Genomic DNA, 20,551 nt, shown 5'->3' on the forward strand with positions numbered 1-20,551 from the left:
TCTGAGATTCCAGCCTGACAGCATCTTCATTTGCAGTCACTGAGCAGAAACTACCTCAAAAGCCTCCAGATGCTAAACTAGCAACCTGCTTTTCTTACTGTGCCCTGCGCTTGCCAGCAACTTCAGTTGCTCGCAGCTGAGGCTACAGCGCCATCTGCTGCTCATCCGAGGAAACAGGCTGAGGCTGCAAAAAGGCCTGGGAGCCTGGGAGGAGGGGGAGGCTGGCTGGGCGGCTGGCTGTGGGTCTCAAGAGAACCGCCTTCTTTGTTCTGGACAAATCCAGTACTGGCCCTCTGGGACAAGGCAAATGTTTTGATCATTGTCGTCAGTCCTTCATCTGAGGCAAGGCTGGATGCTTATCTCCTACAAAAAGGAACTTGGGGGTTCTGAAAGGATAGCTGGGTCTGCTGTTTTTCATAAAACTCCAGTGTCCTTTCAAGGTTAATTTACCCAGAGGAGTACCAGCCTGCCTTTGAAATTCTGTAGATTTCCTCAAAGTGATTCTTGTTTCTGTGCGGGTTTAAGATTATTGCAAGTTGAGTTAATTGGATGGGTGAGATAATGAATGTAAATCTAGAAGAATCAGACCTTTTGGAAAAAAAATAAATAACGAGCTTGCTCTTGCTGAATTTTTTTTTTTTTTGGTTTTTCGAGACAGGGTTTCTCTGTATAGCCCTGGCTGTCCTGGAACTCACTTTGTAGACCAGGCTGGCCTCGAACTCAGAAATCCGCCTGCCTCTGCCTCCCGAGTGCTGGGATTAAAGGCGTGCGCCACCACGCCCGGCTTCTCAGGAGCTTTCTTAATCCGTGTTATTCTTGTTGCAGCCTCTCCCCAGAGAGAGTTGTAAGCTCCAGTGCTCTGAGGGCCACACAGCTGAAGACATGGTTAGTCTGAAGTTTTGTTATTATTACTACTATTATTGATGATGGTGATGGTGGTGATGATCATGATAACGTGTTATATATTTAGAGATCAGAGAACAACTTTTGAGAGTCAGTTCTCCCCTTCCGCCATAGGCTGTAGGCTCCAGAAATCACTTTTACCCACCATGTTATCCCCTGAAGAGGTTTTACCCACCAATGCCTGCCCTTGAGGAAGGTTTGTAGACCAGCCTCTGCAACAATCTCTTGTGATTCCCCCTTTTCTGATTCTCAGGCATTTGTGGTCCCCTCTCCACCTGGTGCCAGGATTTATCTGTATGGCCCATGACATACGGCAGGAGTAATCCTGTTTAATTTCCAGGATTAGGTTATGAAAGACTCTTGGTTTCTTCGTGGTCACGTCTGTTAGTCTTGCTAATCTCCGGTACTGGAGAAGCCAGTTGCTATGGAGAAGTTCATGTCAGCAGCCATGTGTATGACCTTAGAAACAGATCTTCCAGCCCTGGACAAGAGTACATCAGATCTGGGGTTGGGGATTTAGCTCAGTGGTAAAGCAATTACTACCTAGCCAGCATAAAGTCCTGGGTTTGGTCCTCAGCTCCAGGGTTGGGGGGGGGGAGAAAATTACAAGATTACTGTCCAGTGACTGACTGCAGGCCTAATTAGTGACCTTAAGCCACCTCATCTCCCACCTGTCAGAAACTTCTGAGACAAATACCTGCATTTGTTATTCTAAGCTCTTAAAGTGTTGGGATAATTTGTCTTATAGCAACATACCAGACCTGCCATATGGCATTTTTATTATATCATGTTATTATATCATCTTGTTACCTTATAAATCTGGTGATGCCTTATAAATCTGGCTGAAGTCTCTCCCACAGTCTCTCTGGCCTCATCTCCTGATACCTGGCTGCCTCTCTAGCTCAGTCGCACCGTTGGCTCAGGTCTAACTCGGGCCATTTGAAATAGTTTGTCTTTCCTTTTCGAGACAGGGTTGTGAGTGAGGCTGGCTTTGAACTCCTACTGAAGTGGAGAATGACCCTGAACTCTTGATTCTCCTGCCTCTCCCTCCCATGTGCTGGGATCACAGGTATGAACTACCTCACCTGCTTTATGCAGTGCAGAGAATGAAACTCAGGGCTTACACAGGCCGGGCAGCCCAGTCCAGCCCCAGCCCAACTCAACCCAACCCAGCCCAACCCAGCCCCAGCCCAACCCAGCCCCAGCCCAACCCAGCCCAACCCAGTCCCAGCCCAACCCAACCCAACCCAGCTCAACCCAGCCCCAGCCCCAACCCCTACCCCTGCCCCTGCTCCTGCCCCAGCCCCTTTAGGTCTTTTCTCAAATGCTACGTTCCCAGAACAGCTTTTTCTCATTTTATTCTTAAATTTATTTACTTCTTGTCTTATGTGCATAGGTCTTTTGGCTGCATGTCAGCACATGTGTGCCTGTTGACCTCGAAGGTCGGTTCCGCCCCTTGGAACTGCTTGTCAGAATTACGTGGTGCTGGGAACTGAAATGGGGACCTCCGCAAGAGCAACAAAACATCTTAACCACTGAGCCATCTCTCTGTTCATGATCCTGCCCTGTCCTTTTCAAACTACGTTTTAGATATTTGTGTGTGTGAGTATAGATAGGCACAGAAATGGTAAGGTACACTTGTGGAGGTCAATGGACAACTGTGGAAGTTAGTTTCTCCTTCAACCATTTGCAAGCCCCTTTACCCACTGTGCCATTTCATTGGCCCTTCCTCCCTCTTTATTGGTTTTTTTTAAAGATTGATTGATTGATTATGCATACAGTGTTCTGCCTGCATGTTTGCCTGCAGTCCAGAAGAGGGCACCAGATCTCATTACAGTTGGTTGTGAGCCACCATGTGGTTGTTGGGAATTGAACTCAGGACCTCTGGAAGAGAAGTCAGTGCTCTTAACCACTGAGCCATCTCTTCATCTCTCCAGCCCTCCAGCCCCCCATCCTCCTCTTAAATTGCAACCTCCATGTCTTCCTATCCTATTCTTTATTTTTATTCTTAGCTGTTAAGACAATATAATAATAATATAAAGGGATAATAGATATATTTTATGTGTGTGTTATTTCTGTTCCCACACATACACTAGCTAGAATGAAAGTATCACAAAGGCAAGAATGTGTATTTTCATTGATGTTTATTATTGCTCTCTTTCTAGTATAGGGAATAGTGTCAAAGTACAGTGGATTTATCGTACATCTTTCCTTAACTAGAAAAAGATTGGATGTCAAGTTCACCAGTTTATAGGATTTTTCTAGTTCTCATATAATATATCATATTCCCTATTATGACAGGGCATGGTTACATTATCTTTAAATTCATTTTAAGACAATTCAGACAGACAAAGACTATAAATAACTTTGAGCTGGGCATTGTGATGATGCAGGCAGGAGCTGAGGCAGGAGGTGTATGAGTCTGAGGCCTCCCAAAGACACAGTAAGACTCCTATCTCAAAACACACACACAGCACCACCAACACCACCACCAACACCACCACCACCAACAACAACAACACCACCACCACCACCAACAACAACAACAACACCAACAACAACAACAAAGGAAGACCTGCCTCTCCTGCTTGTTGGCTAATTATGGGCTACTGATCAGGTAAGTAAACTCCCTGGTCCTCAGCATTACTCATCCATAAAATGAGACTAATACAAATTCTCTCTCCTGTTGTAGGGTAGTTGTAGTGACCAAATTAGGAAATGAATACGACAGTATTTAAGAAGAATCTAGGGCTGGGAATGTAGAGTATTATACCTAGCGTGAATGGAGCACTGAGTTTGATCGCCGGTAGTACACAAAACTAAGTATTGTGGTGCACAACTGTGACCTCAGCGTATGTGCAAGCATACACACGCACACAGAAGGCAAAGACAGAAGGATCAGAAGTTCAAGGCCATTCTCAGCTCTGTAGTGAGTTCATGGTCAGCCGGGGTTAGAGACTGTCTCCCAGCTCTATAAAGAAAGAAGACAGTCTAAGAAGTGTGGGGAAAGTGTGATCCGGTACACTAGCCTTCCTGGTCCTTCAAGTCAGCGTATTGAAACTTTCAAGCCTGTGGTGCTGGTGGACACCTTTTGTCCCAGCACTTGGGAGGCAGAGTCAAACGGATCTCTATGAGTTCATAGAGATCTTTAGGAAGCCTGACCTAAAGATGGAGGTCCAGGACAGGCACAGATTCAGAGAGAGAAATTCTGTCTTGACAAATAAAACAACTACAGCAAAAAAAAAAAAAAATCCTCAAAACCTTTCAAGAAGCAGCTAGACTTGGCTCGGTGTGGTGGTGCACACCTTTGGTCTCAGCACTTGGGAGGCAGGGACAGGTGAATATGGAGTTTCAAGTTGGGGGGAGAGAGAGAGAGAGCACAAAGTGGGAGTGAAGGACAGTGAGAGCGAGAAAAAGGGAAAGGAAGGAAGGAAGGAAGGAAGGAAGGAAGGAAGGAAGGAGTGCTGCTGAGAGGAGAGAAGTCTAACCTTTAAGCCCTTTCCCTGTAATTTGTAGAACAAAGGGAACTGACCATTCCCCAGGACCGCACACTGGAGAGGAGCCCGGAACCCACGGCTACCCAATCACCTTTCAGTGCTGCCTCCGCCAAGTCCAGCAGGGAAACCAAATCGGTAGCAGTTGCAAAACAACAACAAAACAGCTGGGACCCAGCACACTCCTTTAATCCCAGCATTCAGGACACAGAGACAGGCAGAGGACACAGAGACAGGCAGGGTTCTGTGAATTCTAGTCCAGCCTGATCTACAAAGTGACTTGCAGACCAGTCAGGGCTACATAGTGAGACATTGTTTCAAAAACAAAAACAAAAAAAAAAAACTTAGCAAAAAATTAAATTTGGTCTTTCTGAGTCTTGCTTATTTCACTTATATGATTGCCAGTTTTGTTGTATTGTGAATGTCATTACTTTTGTTATTCTTTATAGTGGAATAAAAGTCCACTATATAATATGTGCTATGTTTTCCTTATCCATTTGTCTATGGCTAGTTCCATATACTGGCTATTGAGAACAGTGGAGCAGTGAGCATGGATTCGTAAGGATCTCCATGATATGCTGACTTACTATAGAATTCTTTAGGCTTCTGTCCCAGGAGTGATGCAGCAGGCTCCTGTAGTAGGTCTATTTTTATAGTTTGGGGAACCTTCCACGCTAGATTCCACAGTGCTGAATCACATTCCACCAGCATTGGTTGTATTTTTCCTTTCTTTCTATCTCAAAACCGTTTTAATTTACATTTTCCTGATGGCTAAGGTTGTTGAACATTTTCTAGCCAAATATTTATTAGCTATTTGCATTTCTTCCTTTATGAATTGCCATTTTCGGGGACTGGAGAGATGGCTCAGATGACTGCTCTTCCAGAGGTCCTGAGTTCAATTCCTAGCAACCACATCATGTAAGAAGTCTGAAGACAGCTACAGTGTGAATAAATAATTCTTTTTTAAAAATGTCATTTTGATTCATCAGCCCATTTGTTGACTGTATGATTTGAGGTTTGGATGATTATTTTTTTACTGTTCTTAATAGACTCTAGATATTAATTAGATATATAGTTAGCAAATATTTCCTCCTGGGCTGGCGAGGTGGCTCAGAGGATAAGAGCACTCTGACTGCTCTTCCAAAGGTCCTGAGTTCAAATCCCAGCAACCACATCACCACCACCCGTAATGAGATCTGATGCCCTCTTCTGGTGTATCTGAAGACAGCTACAGCATACTTATGTATAATAATAAATAAATCTTTAAAAGAATATTTCCTCCTATTCATCAGGCTGTCTTCTATGCTGTGCAGTTGCTTTTTAATTTCATCCTATTTGTCAATCCTTGAGGCTCTGTGCTATACTGCTGAAACCCTCTTCAGAAGCCTTCCTGTCCATATCTGTGTCTTGAAGCATTTGTCCTCTTTTCCTCAGACAGTGCCAAAGTACCAGATTTTATGTTAAAGTCGTTGATCCATTTTGAACTGATGGCTACATAGAGACCTGTTAGGTTAGTGTGAAAGTAATTACGATACACATGCACACACACACTCACACACACACAGAGCACTCATGCACACATGTACTTTACTTTTTTTTTTTTCTTCAAATTTAGAGTCAGTGTCTCACTAAGTCACCTAGGCTAGTCTGGAATTCACGGTATAAGCCAGGTAGGCTTTGAACTCCTAATTTTCCTGCCTCAGCTTCTGGAATAATTGCTATTATAGGTTTTTGCCACCAGACCTGTCTTGTATGTATGTATGTATGTATGTATGTATGTATGTATGTATGTATGTGTATGTGTGTATGTATTTTTATTTGTTTTGGCATAGGGTCTCATTTAGTTCAGGTTGGCCTGAAACTATGTAGCTAAGGATGACCTTGAACTGGATGCATTTGCTTTCATCCCCCAAGAACTAGAGTTAAAGGCCGGCAGCATGAAGTCAGTTTTCCCTCAGCAACCCCCATCCCATACCCCCTTCCCCCTTCTTCCATGAGGGTGTTCCCCACCCACCCACCCTCACCTGCCTCCCTGCCCTGGCATTCCCCTACACTGGGGCATCAAGTTTTCACAGGACTAAGGGCCTCTCCTCCCATTGATGCCAGATAAGGCCATCCTCTGCTACATATGCGGCTGGAGTCATGGGTCCCTTTATGTGTACTCTTTGGTTGGTGGTTTAGTCCCTGGGAGCTCTGGGGGGTCTGGTTGGTTGATATTGTTCTTCCTATGGGGTTGCAAACCCCTTCAGCTCCTGGAAGTCCATTTTTGTCATGTAGGTCCCACGGATCAAACTCGAGACATTGGCCTAGGCAGCAAGCACTTTTACCCACACACAGTCTCAGTGGCCCACTGACCCATATAGTTTTTAATTGTTAAATCCAACAGTAGGAGAGAGAAGAGAAAAAACTGACAACAGGCCTTTGTGTGGTTCCTTACATGATATAGCATTCGCTCCACCTAACAGCTCTAAATGAGGTTACTGCTCCTCTGTGTGAGCACATGGATTTTAATGTGTGTTTGCTCATATGTGCAGATGCACACATGTGTGAGGAAATCAAAGGACAGCTCTGGGTATTGTTCTCCCTCAAGAGTTGTCCACTTTTTTGTTTGAGATAAAGTCTCTCACTGGCCTGCGACTTGATGATTAGTCTAGAGTGGCTGGCCTCAAAACCTGTCTGTCTCTGCTGGGATTACAAATGCATGCTGCACTGGCTGGTGGGGTCTCCATTGCCCCATGGCATTTACTTACTGCCTGAGTTGTCTCCCCACCTAGACTATTACTTTATTTCATTCATTGTTCAAGACAAGTGTTCTCTGTGTAACCCTGGCTGTCCTAGAACTTACTCTGTAGACCAAGCTGACTCCAAACTCACAGAGATCTACCTGCCTGTATCCTCCTGATATCATCATACCTTTAATCAGATTCATATTATTTGTTTGTTTGTTTGTTTGTTTTTTGAGACAGGGCTTCTCTGTGTCGCCCTGGCTGTCCTGGAACTCACTCTGTAGACCAGGCTGGCCTCGAACTCAGAAATTCGCCTGCCTCTGCCTCCCAAGTGCTGGGATTAAAGGCATGTGCCACCATGCCTGGCCATATTTTTTAAATTAAAAAGAAAATTAAGTTGTACATAAGAGGTCACTAGAACTCTGTAGGCTGAGACAAAAGGATTGCTGTAAGTCTGAATTCAGCCTGAGCTACACAATGGGTTCCTGGACAACCTGAGCTTCAGAGCGACCACCCCATACTCATCCCTGTTTCAAAAAAAAAAAAAAACATTTTAAGTAAGAAGAGGTTAAACAATTGAAAAAAAAAAAGGGTAAGTCCCTGCTCCCCCTCCCCCTTAGAAGATTGCATCCTGGTACATTGTGCATGATGGCTCCAAATCTGGGCTCAAGCATTCCTCCTGGCTCAGCATGTTTGGTAACTGTGACTATAGGTACATGCTGCCATGTTCAGATACTATTCCTAATTTATAGGTGAGGGAACTGAGGCCCAGAGGTCACTTATCTCAGAGTTGAACTACTAATTTGTGAGTAGGGTAGTCAGAATCAAACCTGATTCTGCCTCCAAACCCAACTTCTCTCTCCCCAGGGACTAGGATATGTCACACACACGCCAAGGCCTTGTGTTTCCTTGCCTGTGTGAGTAACAGGCTTATTTATTTTTCTTTTTTTAAGATTTATTTATTTATTATATGTATGTACACTGTAGCTGTCTTCAGACACTCCAGAAGAGGGCATCATATTTCATTATGGATGGTTGTGAGCCACCATGTGGTTTCTGGGATTTGAACTCGGGACCTTCAGAAGAGCAGTCGGCGCTCTTAACCACTGAGCCATCTCTCCAGCCCCCAGGCTTATTTCTTAATAAACATGCCAGGCCTCTGGCGATTTTCACATTCCTATTTACTGGGTAGTAATAGATCAGAATCAGAACAGTACAAAGATATCCCTGCCAGCTTCGCAGTGACCAAATCTAAATCTGCTATCCCTGAGGCCCACCTTCATCACGCTGTACCTCTACAACAGCAAGGACTACATCTTTCTCTTCACCCCTGGTGCCTAGCACAGGGCCTGCTGCATGTCGAATGATTAATGAAGTCAGAAACAGACTCTACAGCGTCATATGAGACAATCTGTGATGAGCTCACGAGTAAATAAAGCTGGGATAAATATTTAAAAGGGCAGCATTTAGTTTGTGGGAAAAGCAGAGCAAAGGGGAGGCAGCCAGGAAGGGAATGAGAGGGTGCAAGATAAGAGGACTCAGCACAAACACCCAAGATGAAAATAGCCTCCCAGCACTGTCCTCTGAAAATTACTTTCTATATTGGAGCTTAAGTGACAAGTGAAATCGCCTCTGTAATTTCCCATGTGTTCAGCTTAATGAATTTCCGGCAAATGGTTTCAGGACTGGAGGGCCAATTTGGACAGTGTGGGGGTGGGGGCAGCGAGAAAATGAGGGGTATGAAAATAGATTAACAAACTGAGTCTAGCAAGCAAATGAAGGGGTGATAGTGATAGGAGGCATGTGAGGGGGAGCCAAGTCCTGGAGCTTGCTCATCTGTGTTCCCTCACATGCAACAGAAGGAGCCCAAAGTCCCAGGCTGTCTTGTGACTTTTTGGGGTTGTTGTTGTTGTTGTTGTTGTTGTTGTTGTTGTTTGAGACACGGTTTCTCTGTGTCCCAAGTGCTGGCTGTCCTGGACTTTGTAGACCAGGCTGGCTTTGAACTCACAGAGATCTTGCCTGCCTTTGCCTGGGATCAAAGGCTGCCTTGTGACTATTATTAGCACCTCATTGCCTTTTTATTTAAAGAGCTATATTTGTTTATAAAGAGTTCATTGCCATAATTTAATTTTAAACATTAGAGAGAGTAAAGAGACATTGGCTCTCTTAAATTCTCCATGCTTTGTACATAGAAGGTACATCAAACATGTTGAAGGAGGCATCCTAAGATGCTGAGTTAGGGAGTGGAAGGATGGGACCAAATGGAACTCTTCCAATCTGTTCTGCTGCCGAACCTTATGTTTTCCCAGAGACTGAGGAAGAAATGCTGAAAAGCAACAGGACACATAAGAAAAAGTCCTTTCTAGTTCTTAAAATTGGCAAACAAAACAAAACAAAACACATTAGCAGCCCATAATTATAAGAAGGACTGCAGATTTTCCAATCGCCAAGGATTCTTTTTTTTTCCCAAATTTATTTTTTACATGTACGAGTTTTTTGACTTTGTGTCTTATGACTCACATCCTTGTGACCTCAGAGGCCAGAAAAGGGCAGGGAATCTCTTCAGATTGTAGCTGAGCTGCCATGTGGGGTGCTGAAAATGAAACCAGGGCCTTCTGGAAGAGCAGCCACTGCTCTTAACTTCTGGGCCACCTCTCCAGGCCCTCTATATTCTTTCCATTGTTACTTTAACATCTTTATTGAGATATGGTTCATATACCAGATTTCCCACTCATTTATATATACAGTCCAGTCATCCACAGTGGTACACACCCATAATTCTAGAAGCTATTTTAGAATGATCACCAAGAGTTCAAGGCCATTTTGAGCTACATAGTAAATTTGAGGTTAGACTAAGCTATATAGTGAGACACTATGGGAAGAAAGAGAGAGAGAGAGAGAGAGAGAGAGAGAGAGAGAGAGAGAGAGAGAAAGAAAGGAAGAAAGAAGTGGGACACACCTTTAATCCCAGCACCACTTGGGAGGCAGAGGCATGCAGATCTCTGGGTTCGAGGCCAGCCTGGTCTACGTAGCGAATTACAGAACAGCCAAGGCTACACAAAGAAACCTTGTCTTGAAAAACAAAAACAAAAGAAGGAAAGAAGGAAGGAAGGAAAAGGGCTGGAGAAATGCTGAACAGTTAGGAACCCTTCCTGCTCTTCTAGAGGACCTGAGTTCCATTCCCAGTGCACTTTAATCCCAGCACACATGAGGAAGAGACCAGTGGATCTTTATCATATCAAGGTGAATATTGTGAACACAGGTGTCACCGACTTTGCCTGCTAGTCTGCTCCCCAAAGCAGCCATACCATTTTACATAGCTACTAGAAGCATAAGGGGATTTTAATCTCTCTGCATTCTTGCCAGTCTAACTATGTGTTTGAGAACTAATGAGGGCAACACAGAACCCCTATCTAACTTGGGTAGCTATTATTTATTGAGCAGCTAGTGTGTTACAGAGATGAAAAAGAGTCTCCTGTAAGCACTTAGGTCAGTGAGAGAGAATCACCCATCTCTAAAACTCACCCCGCCCTGCCAGCTGCAAAAACCTAGATGTGTAATGAATGATCTCCCCCACTAGACTGTAAGCATTGGGCACACAGGAACCTCTATATCTCTGACTTTATCTGTATCTGTTGAATGGTTAACTGAACAAATTATTTAGTATTTTTCTACTGATGGTCTCTGTTGAGGTAGAAGAGGAGAAGAGTAGTTTGAAAGGCAAAGGGGACCAAGGAAGAAACAAGGACGAGTAGGTAGAAAGAAGAGAAGGGGGAAGACACAGAAGAAGCAAGAAGCTCAGGGACTGGTCCCTCCAGGCTGAACATCATCCTTCGCTTCCTACCCACCCACATTGTTGGTCTGGAAACGTTCCTTCTTGGGTTGCATAATATGAGTTCATGGCCCAGCTGAGCTACATAGCAAGGTCTCAAAGATCTGGGATTTAATTCTCAGCACTGTGGAAAAGAGATGTGTTTCTTCTTTATATTATTATTATCCCTACAGTCTTGACTCTAAAGGTATAAGAAACAAAAATATAGGAAAACATTGGTAATACAAATAACAACAACAACAAAAAAAACCCCCAAAAACCCTACATGTATGTAAATCAATCATTTCCATGACTTAAAAGGATGTATTTTGTTTGATTTTTTTTTTTTTTTTTGAGTCAGGGTTTTTCTGTGTAGCCCTGTCTGTCCTGGAACTAGCTCTGCAGACCAGGCTGGCCTTGAACTCGCAGAGATCTATCTGCTCTTGCGTGCTGGGATTAAAGAAGTGAGCCACCACCAGTCAGCTAGATGCACTATTTATTTATTAAGATTTATTTATTTATTATATGTAAGTACACTGTAGCTGTCTTCAGACACCCCAGAAGAGGGCATCAGATCTCATTATGGATGGTTGTAAGCTACCATGTGGTTGCTGGGATTTGAATTCAGGACCTCCGGAAGAGCAGTCGGTGCTCTTAACCACTGAGCCATCTCTCCAGCCCTAGATGTGCTTTTTAAAAGGCAGACTATGAAGGATTTTTTTTTTTTACTATGAAAATAAATCATGATCCAGATTCTTCTCTTCCATAGGACACTAAATGGCCCTAAAAAGAAGTTGACTACCTTTCTACTATGACATTAGACCAGGGCTCACCACCCAGCCATACTTACAATGACTGTACTTTCTTTTCCACAATTCTTGCCTTCTACTTCGACCTAGACTAAAATGTGAATACAATCTGTAAATACAATCGGCACCAGGTGATTGGTCTCTTTCTCCCCAAAGACCTTCACATTTCCCTATGGTCAACTCCTTCCCGCCTCTTCTCTGAAGTCACTCATATGCATGTGCTTGCACACTCTACCTGCATCTTTCCCTCTTATGAACTCTGCAGGTAGTCCTGACTTCTTTACCTTGTGGGTTTGGAAGAGAAAATAGCAAACTGTATGAGGTGGTCATGTACTTCCTCCTTTAGCAGAGCTCTGCAGGACAATTACCCAGCCAATCTGTCAGGTTGAACAGGTCTCATTTTATGAATATGCTGACAGCTGGATTGATTATGACACAGCCCCTGCCTTCCAGTCCAGCACAGACCATGTGACCTTTTAAATTACTGTATTTATGTAAGCCTTTCCCTAGCCAGGGGCAGGATCCAAGGCCATCAAACCTGGGGACAAGGACTGGGATTGCTACTTCTCTGGTAGTTTTTTGGTTCCATAGCCGAGGGTCTTGTCGGAATCAATTTGGAGCACCAAGTGTTTTCAAAGGGGTATGCTAGGGTTGTAATGCACAGGAACACCCCCACCCCCTTTCACTATGAAGGAACTGAGGAAATAGATAATAAATCATGTTGGCAGATGGCAAGGACAGTGGCTGATTCCAGGAGGCTTGCTTGACCATTATTGACAGGTGTCATAATCAACAGCCTCGGCTGCGAGTCAGAAAGCAATATCTGAAGGAGTTACAAAATAGATCCAGGAATTGCGATTGGTGGGCCTTGCTCTTATGGGCCCTGGGCAGCATCAACAGGACAACAGGACAATTGTTCAACAGGATAGAAGCATAATCACTACAGGGCAAAGGCAGCAACGTTAGTGTTCAGAAGAAATCCTGGTAACAGAGAAGTGTATACTTAGATCCAGGATATGGCCTTCTTTAGCTAGCTGTGTCACTGAAGCAGCCCAAATCTGCCAGAGAAAGCCAGTCTTAGCTGCTGCCACTCAGTTAAGGGTTTTCAATGAAGGACGTCAAGGCTGTGGTCCGCAGGGTTAGACTACAGCATTGACCGGCCTAATCTAACTAACATCCAGAAAAGACCCAGAGCACATAACCAAGCGACCTGCATGTGTGGGAGTTCCATTAACCAACTAACAACGCAGATGATGAAAGCCAGAAAGATCTGCACGTGGAGGTGCAAAATCGTGGGCTAGATCTGCAGAAACCGCGACCGCTAGCACTAGGTAGGCAGTAGGTCTGGCTCCCATTAGGACACAAGGGGCTTTAAATTTAGCAGCTGCAAACCCAGGACTCATATACTTAAGGAACCCGATGGGAGCTCAGGGAATGTAGCCTTTGTGAGGAAACTAGCCAATTCTCACACCCAGGTCTGTTCTTATAGGGATGTCGCTGTCCTCCCTGGTCAGCCTTGTGTGTTTCTAGTCCCGCCTCTCTTGGGCGGGACTCATCGCTCCGCCCTGCAACCGCCCCAGGGCGGGGCTCCCGCCGGCTCCCGGCTGCCCTTTCCACCGCGGCCTCTGCCGAGGTTGGTGTGTCCTGCGGAGCTCCGAGCACGTGCGGGTGAGTGAGGTCCCAAGGAGCAAGGGGTCTGGAGGTTTTACTAGCCCAGGCGAGAAGCGGGGGCGAGAAGGTTTCTGCCTGGGCAGGAAAAGGAATTGGGTTTTTTTTTTTTTAAATTTTTTATCTCCGGTCTTGGAGGTCATCTTAAAGGGAATAGCCCGAAGAGTCACCGCCAGTGAGGTACAGTACCCCTATCCAGCTAGGAAGTCACCTGGAATCTGGCTCCTTTAAGCGTTTCCGGAGCCCCAGACAAGGACCGAGAAAGGTTTCAGTGGAACACGTGTCCGGGGAGAACCAGATCTGCTTCAGCCCACGCCCTGAAGGGGCTTTTAGACCTAAACCATGAGTCCTGTATTCCTTTTCCTGTTCCATTAAATTGGTCAGAATTGGTTAGGGGTGAAGTTTGGACTTGGATAACTTGCCCTTAGATATGTTAAAATGATATGCAAACCTCAAGCACAAGCTCCCTCACACTACATCTACATTCAATTACTATTCGAAGTGTTAACTTTTATTGTCTTTAAAAATGTCCCGTATTTAAGCCTGTTGTCTAGATTTAGTCAGCCCCCACCCCCCATCTTTACTAAAGTGTCATTTTTAAAAGTGGTTCTCTTAAGTGCAGGATGGCTGGTTCTGGAGGCAGTCTTACTGTTTTGGCTTCCTACAAGTTAAGATTACAGGAATCAGCCACCAGAGCAGTGCACTGTGGTCCAATCTACCTGATGTACAGGGGTAATGGCTAATGCCGTTCTACAAATAAGAACTCCAGGGAGTGGACTTAGCTAGTGGAATGGTTATTTGGGGGTGGAGCTCCCAAAGTCACACTGTTTCTCTACTCTTGTTTCTTTGACTCAGCCCAACAAAGTGAAGGGGGTTTGAGGGCTGGAGATGGTTTTTTAACTTAATTGCACAGGTGTCGACAGGCTGACTCTAATCTGGGATGTTTTGATTTCATAGTGGCCAGCTGCCAGTTTGAGGCGATGTCTGCCCTGGTAAGTACAGTTCGGCTAGTTCCGGTTTGCCCCAGCTGTAGGCAGCTACCTAGGTTTCCTTGTACCTAGGCAAGTGTTACACTGCTGGGAGAACAGCAGCCAATAGCTGGTTGGCATTCTGGGCCTGGTTCATGCCACCTCTGTTGTTAACTATACCAGGATGTCAGCATAGTTGCTTACCCAGGAAGAGAAGCGCAAGCTCTGCAGGAAGAAACCTGAAGTCCAGATCTTCCGACATGGAGGTTACTTAAATCACAACTTGGAAATGGAACTGAGTAAAAGCCACTGAGGGAAATAAATAGGAAAAAAAAAAGTCAAGATTTAGTGCCTGTAAATGGTTGGGAGCGGACCTGAGGCAGTGGAGGGAGTTACTAGACTGCACGTTCACTAAAAATAGGATGTTTCCTCGCTCCACAATAATAAAAGCTAAGTCATGATCCCCTTTAGTGAGCTCCCTGTTGGGAATATTGAGTCTGGTGTTGTAGTATGCAGGGCCCCTTCAGACCGTCCAGGCAACCTAGATGCCCAATCTCTATTACTATTCTGCTCTCTAGCTCGTCAATAAATTTATGCATATTAATTGACCATGGGGTTCTGGGAACTAGCTTAGGTCAAACAGTACAATGAGCAGTTAGGCTCCCCCTTTTCTGTTATTCATGATGATTTTCTAAGAAATGCCTCAATTTTAGGCAAGTAGTGATCACTGAATGAATCTGGTGTTTAATAGAGCCAACATAGTTAGCTTTTGTGAGAGCATCCTGGTTTCCACAGGGAGACATAACCTTTACCTCCCTCATATCCTGAAGGGTTGGTGGCAGCCCCCACCTGTGTCCTTCCGTTTTCCCTGTGGACATGGGTGCTAACCAGGCTGCCTTACTTAACACCTACCTCGGCGACCCAACAGGACGCCCCGGGACTTGAGTAGCTCAGGGATAGTTGTAGCTGAGCTATACACAGGCTTCCTTAACCAGTTCCAGAAGTCTCTTACCTGACCCCCTGAATGTTTTTGGGGGTGAAAGCGCTTGCCAGGCCCACCAAGCACCCTAGGTTGAGCATCTGCTGACATTCCCATCAGTAGCCTCTACATTGCTCACCTTAGCTTCATCATTGCCCTCCCATGTACATCAATATCCCTTTTGCTCCTCAGTGTAGTACCTAACGCCCCCACCCCCTAACCAGTCAAGTTCTTACAGGAAAGTTACTATCCCATATTACCCACTCCTAGTTCTACCACTCTATCTACCTGCTCTTTGATTGAGGCCCATAATTACTTTACTACTGTTCCTTAATGGCACCAGCTTAGCCCTAAAAATACCCTCCAATAGGTCACTGAGCCTGCCATACCTTTGCGCATCCTTCTGATGCACTAGTGTTAACATAACTTTCCAGGTTAACATAACTCTTGCCTTCCTGTCCATCAAATTCTTTTAAAAAAAAATTTCAGCCAGGGCGATACAGAGAAACCCTGTCTCAAAAAGCCAAAAAAAAAAAAATTATGTATGTATTATACTTATTTTCTGTGAGTACATTGTTGCTGTCTTCAGACATACCAGGAGAGGGCATCGGATCCCATTACAGATGGTTGTAAGCCACCATGTGGTTGCTGGGAATTGAACTGAGGACCTGTGGAAGAGCAGTCAGTGCTCTTAACCTCTGAGCCATCCCTCCAGCCCCCATCAAATTCTTAATTCTTCCTTGACTCTGAACCCACTTGTAGCAACTTAGAATAAAGTCACTAACTAAACCTTATTTCTAAACTCAGATCAGTTCCCCAGCTGTTGTTGTCCTGTACCCAAAATAAAACTCCCCTATCTTTGCTCTTCCTGATCCCTCTCTCAGGGAAGATGTGGGCAGCAAGACACCACAGTTTCCTATTAATCTACCTCTTACAAGGACTCAGTTGAGCCTTGGAATGCTTTGTGTGGGATTTGGGCAAGTGTTAATGGTGAGTAGTCTTCAGACTAGTGGTGATCAGAGGGTGGTAGCTTGAAGGCAAAATTGTGTGTGGAGTTTGGGACAAGAGTCATTTCTCTGTTTTCAAATGTGTGGGACCCAGGGAAGGGCTGAGCTGGTTATTTAAGTGTATAGTGCATTGTTGAGGTACTGTGGGTTGCTAAAGCTTGTTTCCTTTTTTTTTTCTTTTTTTTTTTTTAGGATGACTTGAAAGTAGGGTGGTCTTCACCAGGCTAAAAGAAGTAATGATCCATAACAGGGTGCACTGTGGTTCTAGGTAAGCGTCTTTGTTCTAGCATTGACTGCCAGGCCTGTTGACTACTTGGTCTGCATCAGGAAACAACTGGGAAACTAAGTTCACTCATGGCAGTTACTGTAGAATTTTAGTGTTTTTGTTTGAAAGTAGCATAAAATATTTTTGCCATTCCAACCGAGGAATAATTTATAGGAATATTATGTGTGTTTCTGTTCACTGCTAGGAGTCTAAGCTTAGTCCCTGCCAAATGCAGACACTGCTGGATAAAGCTAAAAAGCATAGAAAGTGCTTCAGTGTCTGCTCCCTGGAGTGGTCCTGGGATACGTGAAATGGGAAAGGGGGAGAATTTTTTTCCAACCGGTCCAGCAGTTGTCAGCTATCCAGGCTGTGTGGTGCCCGAGATCGTGTTACACTGTTGGAAGAGTAAACACTGCCTTACTAAGGGTCGGCTCCCAGCACTGTTTTGGTGTCTGGTGCTGAGTACTTTCAGGCAGTATTGCATCCCTGAGAGTGGAATGACTCCTTGTGGAGTTGGTCCTGGTCTGGGTGCAAACAATTTTCATGTTAAAAGAAAATGGGACTGGGACTTGGCTATGCATGTATAGGACACTTGTTTTACATGTACTAGGACTGACAGCATGTCACCTTTTCCTCCTTAAATTCTAGATCTGAATGAGATCGCGTTCATCAGGACTTCAGGTTTCTGACAACACTGTTTTGAGTAATGTATATATGGTCTCTGTAATGTAGAGGTACTTCAGTTCAGATGGGGAAAGTTGAGTTTGCTTTAGAGGATTGCAGAACTGTGATGTAATTCCAGAGAATGCTTGTCAAGTCCAGCTACGCTTTGGCAGATGAGGCAGTGAGAGAGCTCACCCATGGCCACTGAGCTGCATATCTAGCTATAATTTTTAGAGGGACTAGATGGTGTCTGTGGACTACATGTGGCCGGCTACTTGCTAATTAAAAAGGGATTTCAGACATCTATGTGGATGGTAGCCATCTTAGGACAGCTTAGAATGTTTAGGATATTGCTTTTTAAAAGCAAAGTTTTATATAAAGGTTCCTATAATGGCCCAGATAGTAAATATTAATACTGTCTTTGGTTTTGCAACTATGTTGCTTTTGTGTGAAAAATAGTGAACTTGGTTTTTTTGTGTCATCAAATAAATGAACTTGGTTATATTCCAATAAAACATAACTGATAAACACTTGACATTGGAATTTCATTGGCATTTTCAGAGTCAACATTCCCAAGTATTTGAAAGTTTGAAAATTTCCCAAAGGACATTGACAAAGAGATAGCAGAATAGGATTAGTAACATTTCTGACTTCTGGAGTTTAGGTCTTGAGGCTTCAATGTTTTATTTGTTTTGTTGGGGGAAGTTGGAGAGACAGTTCATCAGTTAGAAGGCCTGGCTGCTCTTCCAGAGGACCTAGGTGGTTCACAACCATCTTTAGGTTCAGACCGAGGGAATCTGATGGCTTCTGTGGTGCATAGGCAAAACACCAATTCACGTGCAAATAAAAAGCTTTGAAATTTATATTTGTTTTATGTGTAGGTGCTCTTTCCTGCATTTATCTATGTCCTCTTTGTTTCTGGCACCCATGAGGTCACCCTAGAACTGAGAATAAAAATAGGATGTGAGCCACTGTGTAGTTGGTCAATACTGAACAAGGGCAACAAGTGGTGTTGGCAAATCGCTCTGGATAAGTTTGTCCCACATCTACGTAAGTTAGAAGGAACATGTGAAGAATGAGGCGACTAGTGCTGACACTGAAAACGGCCATTCATTACTTTGACATTAGGTTTAGACAAGTGAGTGACATTTTTCTTGAAATGTTGGGCCAGGTCTCAAATTACGATTAGAAAAAACCCAGAGGGACAAATTCTAGAGATCCCAATGGGACACAAAAAAAGCCTCTCTAGCCCCTAGGAATATACCCAAAGGAAAAGGACAGGTAAGAGCAACTAATTAAGGACTTGAGAAGAGTGGAAATGACTCTTGAGACTTGTGAATAGCTCCCATAAATGGAGCTATGGAGAACTCTAAGGAGTACAATTTCACTGAGCTAATGAACTAATACTTAAGGTTTTTATTTAGCAGCATCCTTGCTTTAACTACTGAAGGAATGCCTACAATAAATCAATTTGCTAAATCATGTTTTTCAATTAGGTGCCACCCTACTTTTCAAGTTATCCTGAAAAGGAAATCAAGCAAATATTAGCAATTCATTGTATAGATGTAACATCTCTCAGTTCTTTCTCAGGGATAGGATCTGGGCTAGGATCTCTCCATTAGCTGCCAAGGATACACAGTAAGACCTCATTAAAAGGTTTCGGTCTGGGCAGTTTTCCCAGTATGTGGAGGTGAAGGCACAATGACCAGAAGTCTACTCACATTCTTGTGTTTTGAGTGGCTCTATCTGGTAATGGTGAGACCTTTTCAACCTGACTGCTCTTAAAGGCCTGTTGGCTAGCATTTTAGACTCACAAGGAAGATCCTATAGGTAAAGTTAATCTTTTGGAGAGTTGCTGGACATTGAACATGGGGCCATGTACTTACTTAGCCATAAAAGTGTATACCTTCTGCTCTTTAATCACTTAAAGGTAATGGATGCTTTCAAGGTTATGTTAATGATAGAAATTTCCTATGGGTGCATGAATGCAGAACTGTGGAAGGCGTTCCCAGGAGCATTTGTGAACCACCTCTTCAAGGTGAACTTTGAACTACAAAAGCACCATAAGCACCATCTCTCCGACCACTTAAGTTGCTGCTTTGTGTTTTTGAGTAAGAGGCTCTTGCCATGTATCCAAGTACTGCAGTCACAGGCATGGTAAGCCTCTGCATCCAGTTTAAGCTGCATCATTTTAGACATACACATATTTTCCCCATTGTTGGATATTGAGCCCAGGACCACTTTAAGGCACTGGATGAAGCTTCGAGACTCCTAACTCCAAGGGAGGGAAGACCAATGCTATTTGTGGCTAAATTCATGGTAGATTATATTAAAGATGAATGTTAAATTATTGTGACTTGTTTTGTGACATGGTCTCTAGGCAGAACTCACCTCTGTCTTGGTGTGAGTACCCTTGAATCTCCAACCTTACAGGCCTACAGACACTGCTCAAATTATGTTGAGGACTGAAGCTCAACACAAGGCTTCAAGTAACTTACCAGCTGTGCTACATCCCGAACTTTTGTAAAATCTGACAGTAATGATTGAGTTGGAGACTTGACTCAGTCATAGGGTGTTTGTTTTATGAGGTGCTGGGTTCAATTCCCTGCACTGGGAAAATGAAATATACTCTTCTTCCTTGTAACATATAAGTCCCTGTGTTTAATCTGCAGTGCCCAAAAACATTGATAATGTGCTGTAAGGCAGGGGTCTTGTGGGTTAACCCAGACTGCTCTCACACTTGCCTCAATTGAGGTTGTAGGCATGAGCCACCCAAATGCATTTTGTCCTACGTACATGCATGTTTTTCCTGGTTGGAAACCCTTATTACTAGGTCAGAGCCTGAGCCTTCCTCTCTCTCTTTTAAAGCTTGGCATTGGAAAACCCCATCATCTATCTGTACCAGGCTGGTCACCTAGACCTTTTAAAAAACCTTAGCGTCTCCTGCTTTGAGGGTTTCATTCTTACCATTCCTGGTGGAGGCCACTCCACCAAAGCCCAAATAAAGAGATCTTGGTTTATCCCAGCTCATAACCTGACCCTCCTTATGGCCAAATGTCTACCCTATCAGAGGATGGTCTTCCCAACTTTGCATCCCCAAACTACTACAATGTACTTTATGAATACAATCTTTCAAATCTTTGTGATAAGTCTCCTAGGACCTGTAATTTGTCTTCCACTTCAATGCAGAATCTCTAATAGATAATTTAAAATGTCTGACTTCTTTAAAATCACAAGATGCCACTAGAGTTCTGGAAA

At 44.0% G+C, this 20,551-nt stretch overlaps 2 long non-coding RNA genes and 2 other non-coding genes across 4 annotated transcripts; all 4 read left to right on the top strand.

Moving 5' to 3' along the window:
- Positions 1-800: 800 nt before the first annotated feature.
- Positions 801-2,631, top strand: Gm41692. Its single transcript, XR_877306.2, has 3 exons — positions 801-885; positions 1,875-1,972; positions 2,300-2,631. It is a non-coding gene; the product is annotated as a predicted gene, 41692 (long non-coding RNA).
- A 10,720-nt stretch (positions 2,632-13,351) lies between these two features.
- On the top strand, positions 13,352-18,258 carry Snhg4 (small nucleolar RNA host gene 4). The gene is made up of 4 exons (NR_038073.1): positions 13,352-13,411; positions 14,369-14,403; positions 16,558-16,633; positions 17,279-18,258. It is a non-coding gene; the product is annotated as a small nucleolar RNA host gene 4 (long non-coding RNA).
- On the top strand, positions 14,509-14,578 carry Mir1949 (microRNA 1949). The gene has a single exon (NR_035472.1). It is a non-coding gene; the product is annotated as a microRNA 1949 (primary transcript).
- Snora74a (small nucleolar RNA, H/ACA box 74A) lies at positions 16,972-17,169 on the top strand. Its single transcript, NR_002905.3, has one exon. It is a non-coding gene; the product is annotated as a small nucleolar RNA, H/ACA box 74A (small nucleolar RNA).
- Positions 18,259-20,551: the final 2,293 nt, after the last annotated feature.

This window comes from Mus musculus, chromosome 18, assembly GCF_000001635.26.
Source record: "Mus musculus strain C57BL/6J chromosome 18, GRCm38.p6 C57BL/6J".
Classification (NCBI taxonomy): domain Eukaryota; kingdom Metazoa; phylum Chordata; class Mammalia; order Rodentia; family Muridae; genus Mus; species Mus musculus.